Here is a 13,410-nt window from a genome sequence, read left to right as displayed (position 1 = left end):
TGTGTGGGTAATTATCCTGATACGTGATGAGGCGAAAGGTAAAATGCTAACTTGATTTGTGTCGGAAAGACCACGTTTGGCGTTGGGATTGATTGATTTATCTTTAAGTGCGTTTTAGTGAAGCAAAATGTTAATTATATTGATGTTGGTTTTTATCAGTATACTGGGCTTGTTCACCTTACCTTTTTAACGCAGACTCTTTTCGAGTCAGAAAAAAGTTCCTGGCCCATATTTTCTATTTTTGTCACTTATTTACGGAATAATGGTAGCCAAACGCCCAAGTTAGTATTTTTTGGCTTAGAAAGCTTATTACTGCATTCCTTGCTCCCGTCTTAAAACCCTAGGGAATATCAAATATCGACTCTATGTATCTAGTTAATTTTAAGCTAATTTTAGCTATACTTCGAATATCTGACCCTGTAAAAGAATTAGCAAACGAGCACTAGCTTTTCGATATTTATTTTTAATTTGCGATTGAATTAGCGATATGGAAAATTTATTTATTTCCCCGTGTATCATTTTCCCTATGTGCTGACATTTTTCTGGCCAACTTTCGGAAGAAAACCTCATGAAAAATGCATATTATTGGATATTTTTCAAGAACTTAATGCCTGAAATCGTTGGCAATTTCGTATGCCAAACAAGTTTTCCGTATAAAATTTTTTATTTACTATATATATTTTTTTTATAACTAGTTATTCATAAGCTTTGATTGCAAATGAACTTCAACATACCGATTCAATTAAATTATTTCCCTATGTTATCCCTGAAATATATTCCGTTGCAATATTGCATGTTAACCTGGGTAAAACCAATCCATGTTATTACCCAACCGAATGTTCGACTTCTTACTTAATTTTTAATACCGTATTCGTTCGTGTAAGCCGCGACCCCGTGTATCCCGAGCACCCCAATTTTTTGCGTTGTTTCGTGAGGAAAAAAAACGCTTTTTTGGTGCGGTCTAATATAGGAACTCGTGATTCGCTGCTAAATCGATAAATTAACGTTTCCATGATTAATATGGTTAAATAATGCTAGAAATGTAATTCCTGCGAAGGTTTCCTAGTTTCAGTGATAAATGTACGATGAGAATTTGAAGGAAAATGGAACGCGACTTACATTAAAATTCGGAGGATTCGTGTAAGCAGCGTCCCCTATTTTTTCACCGGCATTTCCGGAAAAAAGGTGGGCGGCTTCTACGGGAAAATTCGGTAATCATTATATGCCATCAGTGCCCTCATATCAGCGCTCTGTGATGAATTCCGTGGATGCGATGGAATGCTATGAAAACTTCACTTTTCGCGAGAAGGCTTTGGCTAAAATTCAGCAGATGACACAGTTAGACTTTGACTTCAATATCTTCATATTAATTCAGATTAACTGGAAATCTAAATTCACGTGAGAGAGCGGAATTATGTAACTCGCTCCCGAGGTTTTAAAACTAGTTCCATAATATTATTGAGAGCCTCTTCATGTCCAAGAAACCGTTTGTAAAATCCAAGAAGAAAAACACATCCAAGGTACTGTTTTCGCGCCAAAATATATGCGGTGGCACTCCCCACTTCTAGTTGGTTCAAGAGGGAGAGAACGCGCTGAGTGAGTCCACGTTACGCGTCACGTTGCGACATAATTGAAGATCTGCTTTGTTATGTCTGTTTTGGAAAATTTGCGTGGAGGTCTTCGGAAAGGGAGGGTCTGGGTGAAGGGGAGCCCGGAGGTGATTCCTTCGAAGACCTTTTCCGAGAAAATTGCCAGAAATTCCTGGAAAGCCTCATGGTTTTCCACGAAGAGAGAAAGTCGACGGGCAACCGCAATAGGCTAACGTCCGGATTAAATGGAAAGGGAATCCACAGGTGGTAAGGGCCTCTTTAAGAGGGCCCTAATGACCACCAGGATGAGTGAATAATGAAGGGCGTCGTTTTGTATCTCTTTCCCTCGGTAGGGAAAGCCAAAGGGTGTAGGGGGACCTGATAGGGGACTGAGAGTTTGAAGCGCATGTGAATGTCCATAGTTTGATTCAGGTTTTTAAAATGCGTTGTAAATGCCCAGGAAAAGTCCGCCAGGCTCTGGTGTTCTCCGGATGATTTAAAAATATCGTTTCGAATAAATGGCCGCATTGAAGTAAGTAGATGTGCGTAGAGAATTCTGTGCATACAATAGAATGTATTAAAAACTTGGGAAAAAACTTCAGCTAAAATTCAATGGATGATTAATTAGATGGTTAATTAGATTGGGAGTTCAATACCTAATAGGGGTATTGAATTCCCAGTGTAGCTAACTCTGTGCTAAAATACCGCATAGCATATTTTTAAATTGCATTAGCATTATTTAGAGAGTGGCGTTTGAAAAGTAAATTTTAAATACACACATTGCGCCAAAATAAAAGTGCGGTTTTGAAGTGAGGCGCTGGAGTAGGAGTGACAGTTTACCTAATTGTACCACCGCATGTGCTTTATACATTTCAAAACTGGGAAATTTTCAACCAATAAAGGCCGAAATTAATGTAATTTATATGAATTCATATATACTATCGAGGGGTTGAAATTCCTTTTTTCTTGACCATCTAAATTTTCTTGACCATCTCACATTCCGTTTACATTTGTAATGTAATCTGCAAGCTTTATTAGATGAAGTAGAATCATGGAAAACTGTTATAAGTGAGACTAACACGGGGGAAAGGGAGGCATACCTCATCTGTAACTATGATCCTCAAAGTATTTGGAGTATCACAGGGTGTCTTCTAGAGGAATTCGTGTACGAATCATGTATTTAGGTTTCAAGCCATTTGTGAGTTAGGTTGTGGGGTATTTATATATTCGCGCATCGGATTGGAGCGCGCTCTCGATGCAAGTGAGTTCGCACTCCCCCCCCCCCCTTCCTTCCGCCTGTCTCTCCACGGGACATCTTCCCGTCCTCTTTTCGGCAGCTTCTCCCAATTTATCCCGCAATTCCTTTCATGCGCCCATTCAATCCCCCCACCCTCGTCTCCGTCGACCTCATTCCCTGTATATTTCTCCCTCCTCCCACTCGTCCAACCACCCCTTCCCTTTTCCTGGATAAACATTCTATACTTAGAGAGAGTGAGGAGAGGAAAGGAAGGATGCGACCACTCTGTGGTGGTGGTGCATCGGGGGGTGGCGTTACGTCCGCTGCAGAAAAGAGGGCGCAAGGCTGCATTCGCACCACTCCGCTCTCCTCCGCTCGACGCGTGCCGTCAGGCACGGGTGCACGATGACATAACGAGGTCCCTTGGTCCTTCCAGGGTGGATAGAAGTATTAGATAATATGAGGTCTTTGCGGATAATAACGGGAAAATTTAAATTTCCCCCGTTTGGAGAGTCCGATCGTCAATTTTTTAACTTAAAGTTGCCATACATGCTCCCGAGAAGGAACAATCTTATGGGCCATATCTTGAGACATAATGGCCTGTTGAAGACAATCGTCGAGGGATAAGTGGATGGCAAGAACGGAAAAGGAAGACCTCGAACAAAATATATGGAACAGGTAAAGAAAAATGTGAAGGATAAGTTATACGTAGGTGTGAAAAGATTAGATATGAGAATTGAGAGGAGAGCTGCGTCAAACCCATCTTAGGATTGTAGGCAAGTATGATGATGATGGTGACGTGTACCTGAAGTATAATGATATTTTCAGCTCTACCTATCATGTATCTAGTCTGCGATGGTAGCCGCTAAGGTTAGGCGTGCTGTGATTTGCTTGTCGACTTTTATTTGTTTAAAAAATAGATAAAAAAATGTGTACTTTGCGTAGCAAATGAATCACGATATAAAAAAGTGTGTGAAATGTTAACGTTGGCCAATAGTGAGTAAAACAACATTTTACGAGTGGTATGAGCGTTTTCAAGATAGCCATAAAGATGTTAAAGATGTCGAACGCACGGACGCCCCAGCATATCAAAATGCGATGAAAACGTGGAAAAAGAAAGATATCGTTATGAAGTGGTTGTGAAATGGTGATTATTTTTAAGGTGACTGAAAGGCTCAATATTTTTAAGAATATGATTATCAGGCTAGATTAAAAATTATTTCATTTTGTAATTAGGCTGCAGTAGACTAGCACATATATAGTAAGAAAAAATATGTAAATACTGCCTATAAATAAAAAAATGTTCAATTAGGCATCAAAGTTTCAGATTTGAAAAAAAACTACCGCCTCGGTGGCGGCGGGGTAAAGTCGTCGCCTGCCAAACAGGATGCCGCGTGTTCGAGTCCCGCCTGCGTAGGTTATCCATATACAGGGCATTTATGTACGTTAATTTGTTAACATGGTAATAACCCCGATGTAAAAGCTATATAGAGCTGTTTTAGGTTGTTCGGAAATAAATAAAAATAAAATAAATTAAAACGCCCTCTGCATTAAGAATTCGCATTCATTCCACTGTTCCACAATGTGTGCTAAAATGACGCATCGGGATCGAAAAATATGAAGTTAAATCTCAGAGGCATATTTTTTCCCGTTGAGAACAATAAATGAACTGATAGGAAGTTATCTTCGATGCAAGTGTGCTTGTTCAACCTCACGCGTAACCTTGGACATAAAATCGCCATTGAAAGACTAGTGTTTCCTTCCCTGCCCATCGAAAGTTCTTTAGAACCTTCGTGAGATATTTCCGTTCGTATATTTCCCCAAATGAGTCATACGGCTAAAAGCAATATTTCACTTCCCTCGCTTCCTCTCGACGCTCCCCTAGGGAGTCTATCCCTTGTGGTTAAAGTGAAAAGAAACTCTTATTTTGACGGTTCATTTTTTTTTGCGATCTATTAAAAGCATTTGAGATATTACTTTTTGTGCATATGCCACCATGAAATCTACAATTTTCATAGTTATTCCATTGCAAACACATTTCTTGAATGTTTAATTTTCACTTTAAGCCGGTGCAAGAAATTCTACTTGTGTACGAAAGCATCTATTTAATCAATGGCAAGATTAATGATTTCTTAGATTCACAGTTGGGTATTAGATATCCACCATAATTTATTAAACTGGTAGGGAATAGTTTTGAAAAAGGGAATTGTTTTTTTAGAAATTCAATCGATTAATCATAGATTTCGTAGGTTTCATTTTGGCAGCTTGTATCCAGGCATCACCTGTTAGCGGACACCACTTCCTACATGGTAGAATATTTAAATCTACATATTTATCAGCAAGTCACGTGCACAGGTGTTTGGCGGGGGGTGAACCATCACCAGGGATTCTTAGGAGGGAAATATTAATTTTCATACGTATCGTAGACTGAATATTAATGACAGAAATATTGATAAGTGTTTCTTCCGTAAGGAGTGGGTTTAAGATAAACTTCCATGTCATCCCTATATCAACATGGAATGCATTCTCTATTCCAGCCATATATTTTTCTACTAGTCCCATACTAGGGTAGGTGCATAACAACTAGTATTGAAGTTAGTGACATAGAGTTAATTAAGAGCGTTATTATTTTAAATGAAGTTCGTTGCGAACGCAGAAATTTGCCAATAGGGGTAGGTGCATAACAACTAGTATCGTACTAGTTGTTATGCACCTACCCCTATTGGCAAATTTCTGCGATCGCAACGAACTTCATTTAAAATAATAACGCTCTTAACTAACTCTGTGTCACTAACTTCACTCTTTTCCTATCCGTTAGACAACCACCGACCGGGCTTTGATTCAGCCGCGTTTAAATTTCGAAAATATATAGTATAATGCACAAACAAATCGCTTGTAAACAATATCTAAGTATGAAAAGAGAACGGCAACCTTCACTTTGACCGTGCACTTATAATTTTTATTTACTTCTGATTTTTTCATAATTTTTTACACAAAGCATGTCTGAAAATTCTATGCATGCTGAATTGATAATTTATGTTTTCCCATATTTTTTTATTTTCCGGTGCCGTTTTTATATAATTTAAGCGATGACATAGGAAAAGTAGAAAGTCACTAAATGTGAATTTTACAGGATACGAAAGAAAGAGGTTTGCTAACACGTTGAAGCTCATATTAGTGTACGAACTTCGTCAATCGCAGCAGCTGATATAATGTACCAATTGACTTCTTACCTTGTCCATACCATTTGCGTGTGCATGTAACTACTTCCTTCTCCATGAAAAAAACGAATTTGCTATTTTTCTGACTTAAATCATTTCCCATGTGAATGCTTCAATTTATCCTTATAATATGTAGCAGCCATATTATATGGAGCTCTTATGACCAAGGTCCACTGCGTTTCTCATAATTGTTGAGTGTTTGACCTGGGCGTTGATTGCGTAAACATAGACCTTACATGATTGCTTCAGGTCAATGAATAATTATTTTTGACAGCACGTGTTGTTTTCTTCAGTGATACTTCTGCAGATTCCTCCGTGAATGAGAAACGGCATTTGACAAGTTAATGCACACGTAACAGCAACTATTAGTACCTTAGCTTTTAAAAAAATGATACAATTTAAATTATGAAATACTCCTTTAATCAAAAGGAAAAACTTCAGGTAGGTTTCAGGTGCCTACTGCTTTACAATGCCGCGAAGGAACTATTCGCACGATGGCGGTAGGGAAGGTTTCTCACGCGAATCTCCTTTTTCCTTAGGGAATGCCGCGGGTCTTCATCGTTTCCTTCTTCCCCATTACGTAAGTTACGTAACCATTGTTATATACTTCTGATCTATTATGCAGGGTGTTTCTGGAGGAATCTGCAGTACGTCAGGAGATGGCGAGAGAGACAACTTAAAGCATTTTTTGTCCATAATTATGTGGTCACAACTCCATAGTCACTGAGCCATGGCTACGCAAACATGTTTTTGGATACACTTTGCAGTTACCATGAAAACGGTTTTTCTTAGGTACCCAGCCCTTTCGATATTTTATCTTTTATTCTGGATTTTTAAGCACATTAAATAATCAAGGCTGGACGAAAATTGCGATTATAATAATCTGAAACAATTTATCGCAAAAATGGCGACAAAGCGCAATCGCAGTGTTGATACTCGCATAAAGCTCTCGTTTAATTAATCTTAAAATTAATTTCAGGGTAGGAACTTGGTTTATGTGGAATAGTTTATTGCAGGAATCTTCGCGGTATTTTATCGTTATTCTTATCCCTGTTAGAATCTGCTTTTGCATTTATATGTAGGCCGAGATTTCGAACGGGGTGATAGGAAAATCAAATGGAAATCTGCAATTAACGAACTCCCCTCCTGAAAAGGATAAGGCACCCGGAGGAGTACAATTAAAATACGATGTGATTTAGAATTATCTAAAATACGACCAGAATGTTACATCTTTGTCATATGTCCTCTGTGAATGAATTTGATATTGTAGACCTTTTTTTACCTTCCTCGTTTTAAAGTTTCTCGTAATAAAGGAATAATATTGAAGGAAAGGCACGAATCATAAAATACGGGAAAACCCTTGCTATCCTTTCGAGAGATAATGGATTTCATATCTTCAATCAAAACTAATACAACGCTAAAATTAGTGTAAAGGAGAGGCTCAGACGCGAGTATTAAACTCTGACAACTGTGTGATTCTATGAAAATTACATACGCCTCCGCTGCATGCGAATACCTCAAGTTTGTTCTCTCATAGTTCTCTCGTCTGCCTAACCCAAACCTCTCTGAGCACGTCTGACCCTTGACCCAGTTCCAGGATTTCGGTGGAGAGGAAGGTAGCTCGTTGGAACAATCTTCGCGCCACCGAGTGTGTTTTGTTCTCAGCGGTCCGAGTGTCGCACAACACTCCCCTCTCGTGGGGACAGTGGATGTATTATCTTCTCGCGAACTCCTCTCCAGCAGACCTCGTCTCGAGGACAGCAGTTATTAAAACATGCACCGAGATCCATTGGTGGCGCTGCAGCACAAGTGGCCTTTTCTGAGAGATGCTGTGGGAAAAATAAGCATAAAAATATTTCCTGGCCCGAGAGAAACATCCACCTCCACTTCTTTGTGCGGCAAATTTGCGAGATGGTGCTGCCAAAGATAGGGCGCGGAGAAGAGCAAAAGCAAAATACTCAAAAACAAAGAAAAAATTCATCTTATTATATCATTTTCGTATCAATCCACTGCGTTTTTCATAATTATTGAGTGTTTGGCCTGGGCGTTGATTGCGTAAACATAGACCTTACATGATTGCTTCAGGTCAACGAATAATTATTTGAAACAGCACGTGTTGTTTTCTAGCTTTTGTCTTCTGGCGGGTGAAGGTAGAACTAGTGCGTAAGTAATTAACAGGAAAAGTGGAGAAACTCATTATTCTTCCAGTGACAGCACCTAGTCTCAAGCTGTTGAAAAGCTGCCTATTAGTTGTAGTCACAACTAGGCAAGTTTTTTTATTCATAAACAATATGGTTGCGATTTAGTATTCCTCTTTACGGCATATATTAATTCATATTTAAAAGTTTTTATATGAAGTACCAGTTTTAATTGATATCATATATATTGTAAGCAATATTGTAGTACCCGGAAGCCTCATGAGACGTTTTTAAAGATAGAAGAAAAGGCTAACATCACCTGCTGTATCGTTGAAAGAAGAAGGTAAACAGAGATAGTAATTTTTTGGGAGAATAAATAATATTAAAGAGATAAATTATCACCTTATCTCATTTGAGTTCTGCGAAACGGCCTTCTTTTACTTTTCGATGCGCAGAAAATTGAGATAAGTGTGAGAGGTTGATTGAGTCGTTCAAAATGATGCGAAATGGAACTAAGGTAAGTGAGATATCTCCATTTAATCAATATAAAGTAACGTGATATTCTACTTCATTGTGAAACGGATATACCACTTATTACTCCTCATTTAAATAATATTATCTACACGTGTGGAATGTGCGTATCACATGACTTGCTGTTATTCGAGTGATTGAAAGTTTCCGTCTGAATTATAATGATAATTGTGACAGCATATTTATAATAGAGGGCAGATTATATTTTTATCTGATTGAAGTACGTACCTCATATTTCCTCTTTTGTAAAAACTTATGGTTATTCTCGTGGGGTTTTTAGCGCGCAAATATTCATATCGTTTCAAAGATGGCGAAGGAAGAGCTTCCTTCGACTACAATGTAAAATTTAGCAAAATAGTCTATTAAGGAATTCCACCTAATTTTACTATCTGATAAGAGTAAATGAAATTGGTATTGCAGCTAAAAATAATTGGTCTCCGACCATTTGAATAACACAAAAATCATTTATTTTTCTCGTGAAATATTCGGACTAATTTGATTAACCTATTGGCTGCTCGCACTGCTAGTTCAATGGTTGTTTTATGACATTGTTAAGTTTTCTAAATGGTCTTGGTACCTTATGAACGATTAAGAATGCCTTGTTGCCTGTATCTAACTATCCATTCTGATCAATGGGACTTCATACCAGACGCATATATTTTCGTGTGTTTGGCAATATATTTTCGAAACAATGAAGTTTATGGCGTGACAACATGTCAAGCAGCCATGAGAATCCTGGAGAGAGATGGCTATTGGTGATGTGTACGCGGATGTATCCTGGTTCTTCCTGTGCTTGCTTTTTACTCCGCATAGCTCTTTTCATAAGTGGTGGCTGAGTGGCAGTTAGCTTATATTTCCGGCTCCTATCACAAGTGTGAAATCATCAGCACGCAGAACCGTACGTTGTTTTTCTGCTCATTTACATTATTAATCTTGGTACCAATTTTTAAATACTTATTTGTGTATTGAAAGAGAGGGTGGTCTCAATTTGTAAGCTCACGCCGATGATTTGCGATCATAAGCTGAATTTACATTTCGGAAGGAAAAATGGCCATGAGCAGGAGTGGCTATGTTGTCATTATTCACAAATAGCAAATATGAGCGAAGCTATTTGTGGGTTGGACCAAAACATTTTGTTCGTGATTATTCTTGGCTAAAAGTCCCCGTATTTTCAACTTTGATGATTCAAAATTCTGGATCCGCATTGATAAAAATAGCCTTGAGCAGTTGGTGGACACAACTTTCATCGATGCTCTCTTACAAACAATCTAAAGGCGCAGAAAAAATGGTGGCAGGCAAGGGCCTGAGTATTTACATGGGACTGTCGGACCACAGTTCTGCATTTCGCACTTCTATGTTTTAAATTATTTCCTTTAAAGGCTGGTGTAAATGAGGAAGCCTTGTCAAAGTCCTCTACTGTATCAGATGCTGTATAATAGTACTTAAAATATTTGTTATCACGTTTCCCGAATGAGCTTATATGTTCAATTTTAAATATTCGTTGAATGTATATGCTGTGAAAAGCGATGGTAATCATATGTTGAAAATGTCCCTTCAGGCCTTAAGCCGAGAAGTGTACTGAGAACTGGAGGAAAAGGAGGTTGAGCGTGTTGAAAAAAAACAATTTTGTGCCGGGTTCGGAAAGTTTCAGGGACTTATGACAACGTATTATCTAAATTTAAGGCTATTTTCCTCATTCGATGAAGCAGCTTCTTATACAAGTAATTGTGATAAATTAACGACAGCGATATAGCAACTACATAAGACGATTAAGCTAATGAAAACATTTTTTTAAATAGTTTAAAAATAGTTTTCATTCTTTTCCAGAGATGTTTGCTGAAAATTCTCATTTTGTAAGTTTTTTTTCCGTGATAGCTTTCAGAACTCCCTTCCACAGTACTTCATGTGGTTTCTCCTGTGTGATTATAGCTATCTCTTATGTTTCCATATCAGCAGGATTTATCCCACAAAGCATGATTAAGCATGTGAGGATATTTATTATTTACAATATAAATACCGTTGTTACTAAATGGTTCAATAAGTAGGTAGGTATAAAACTTACTTTTGAGTTGTACTGGTATCTTGAGAAAAAAGTGTCATATCCTTAAATGAACTCTGACTTCCTCGATACAACAACGGCGAACTGATGTTTTGGCTTCCGTTGAAATGCTGCAAATAATGGACTGTTTATGGGCACTTAGCGAGAAACTTCTATTTACATTATACTTGATAGCCACTTTGCTTCTATTTTCTGGGTAAAAATTTATCTTAGTTGAAAGATTATCTCCTTCAAAATAACAGATGGCGGGCACTTATATTGGGGGTATGGCTTAATGTAGCGTTTATGATTTTGTGTCTCACTACATTGAAATTTCAGTGTGACTACTGGGGTCATTTCTTTTCCCTCGGCTTTGGTAGATACATATTATTTTCATCAACTCTCTCAGCGAATTTTAATGCGTAGAGAAATGGTGGTCGGATGTGATGGTGGGATTACTGCTCCATCTTTCGAAATTCTTTGTTTTATATTATTTTTTCCTCGTTTCGCTATACAGGCCGGATTTCTTTCTCAAAAGCTTGACCAACTGTATGAATATATGTATCATTTAACATTAAAATACAGTTGTTAATCAATGGTTCAATCAGAGTCTATAAAATTTAGTTTAAGTATGAGTATCTTTGATAGATACACCGTTTTTCGTGGTATTTTCTCAGTAATTAGGTTTAGTTTCTGGCTCTTACTACTATTAAATGATAATTTATAGTATTTGGAGGAGACGGTGGCATAAAGCTTAGCTCGTATGGGTCAATAATGGAGGAGATGTGCTGGAAGGACTATTAAAACCATGTTGCTTGCATAAGCTGTTATCGAATGGTAATTGACGTGCAGAATTGTGAACTTGCCGGTAGTGAAGTAGTTGGTGAGTCAGTACCCTTCACGCAGCGCTCATATAGTGGTCGGAATTTCTCTGAAAGATTTCTTCCATTGTTGGGATTTTATCCCGGACCCTCGGAGTGGGCCACCAATACTCTAAGAAAACGCTTCGAGAAATGACACATACATTTATAACTAAATTTTAAGCATAGAAACACAGTAAAAGGGACATTCCCAAAAATGATTTCAGACGTTCCAGTGGGATAACCCACTATTCTCAATGATATAATGGACTCATTAGACTTATGAGACGTTGATTAGCCAGGCATTGAGAGAGCTGCAGACTCTAGTGGATGCGTTAGACATGCGAGGAATATGGCATGAAGATTAATTATTTACCAGGGGACAAAAGTGATTTTATAAAGAATATATATGATCAATGATTCTGTAAGTGATTTTAAGATTTTAGTATCCTCTTTTTTTGTGCCTGACCTCTTCAGTTTTTCCTAAGTTTACCAACGTAGGTATTTGGATTTTTAAATCAGCCTCTAGAGTTGGATTCATCGCCACGCAGTCAAGACTAATTTAGAGCCACGCAGATTCCCACCGTGATTTTCGGTGAGTTAGGTAAAGGTATTGCGTAACTTCCTGGAAAATGAGAAGAATGCATAAGCGTTCCCACGCGAAAGATTCCGGCAGTTCCGCTGTTAAAATTTTATTTCGCCCCGCTGAACTACTTATTAAATTTCGCTTTTATTCATGAGCGATATAACGATCTCTTGGTGGAAAAGGCCCGTGTTTTTCATGTCTGGAAAAAGTGTGCTTGGACGGATTTACCTTTTTGGAAGCACTTCTTTTCTTGATTTTCAAATGTACGTACTAATCCATTTCAGAGGAAATGGGGTGGAGTATACTGTATATTAGATGACCTCAATGTTTAACTAGACTGGAGAACGAACTAATGTCCCAGAGTTATCTATGTGGGCTTTAATTTGTCAGCATGAGCTACTCTGTTACATAAAAGATTTGAGAGAAGCTAATTTATATCGCTGTACGTTTCGCAGTGCATATTCTGACGCCGTGCGGTGTGCTATTGGCTGATTCTATCTATTTATGACGCATTCAAAACGCTCGCTCATACTTTAATAACACATATAAATTAATCAGTAAGTTGTAAAATTTTTCTTCAGAAATGGTTTTCCCCGTTTAGTTTATTCATTAGCTGAAATTAAGCCTCATGGGGAGTGATGGTATTTTAGATAAAATCGAATAGCCAATCAATGTAGAAAAAATATATTTTCAACAGAAATGTATACCTAAATAACAGATGTGGAATCAACCGCGGACTCGGCAATTCTGCACCCATATTAATATCATCGGAATGGTTGCTCGTTGAAAATTGTACATCTTGGACTCCAAGCACATTCTGCCACCTGGAAATAACAGCATGGTTGACATTATGTTCGAAATTATTCAACTTTGATGCTCAGCCTTAAATCAAATATCATATTAACAGTATACTCTCACAACTTGAAACGTGTTAACATGGGGATTATCAGCCTCATCGGTTTTCAATTGAGCGTCCAAAAAATGAGTGATATATATCACTATAGTTTTCTTGCTAATTCGGCTGGGTCGTGACTTAAACATTCAAAACATTAATGGGATGGATTAAAATGCTGAGAATACTACGGGAGAGAACATTGTTCAGATAGAAGATACTTAAAAATGTCAAATTTCGCATGGATGAAATAAGTTTCAGGTTTATTCGTATCGTAATTTTAAATTTTTACTTTTAAAACTTAAAAAAGAATATTTT

This window comes from Ischnura elegans, chromosome 3, assembly GCF_921293095.1.
Source record: "Ischnura elegans chromosome 3, ioIscEleg1.1, whole genome shotgun sequence".
NCBI classification, from domain to species: domain Eukaryota; kingdom Metazoa; phylum Arthropoda; class Insecta; order Odonata; family Coenagrionidae; genus Ischnura; species Ischnura elegans.
The sequence above is the reverse complement of the archived record's forward strand: the minus strand, read 5'-3'. Positions refer to the sequence as shown.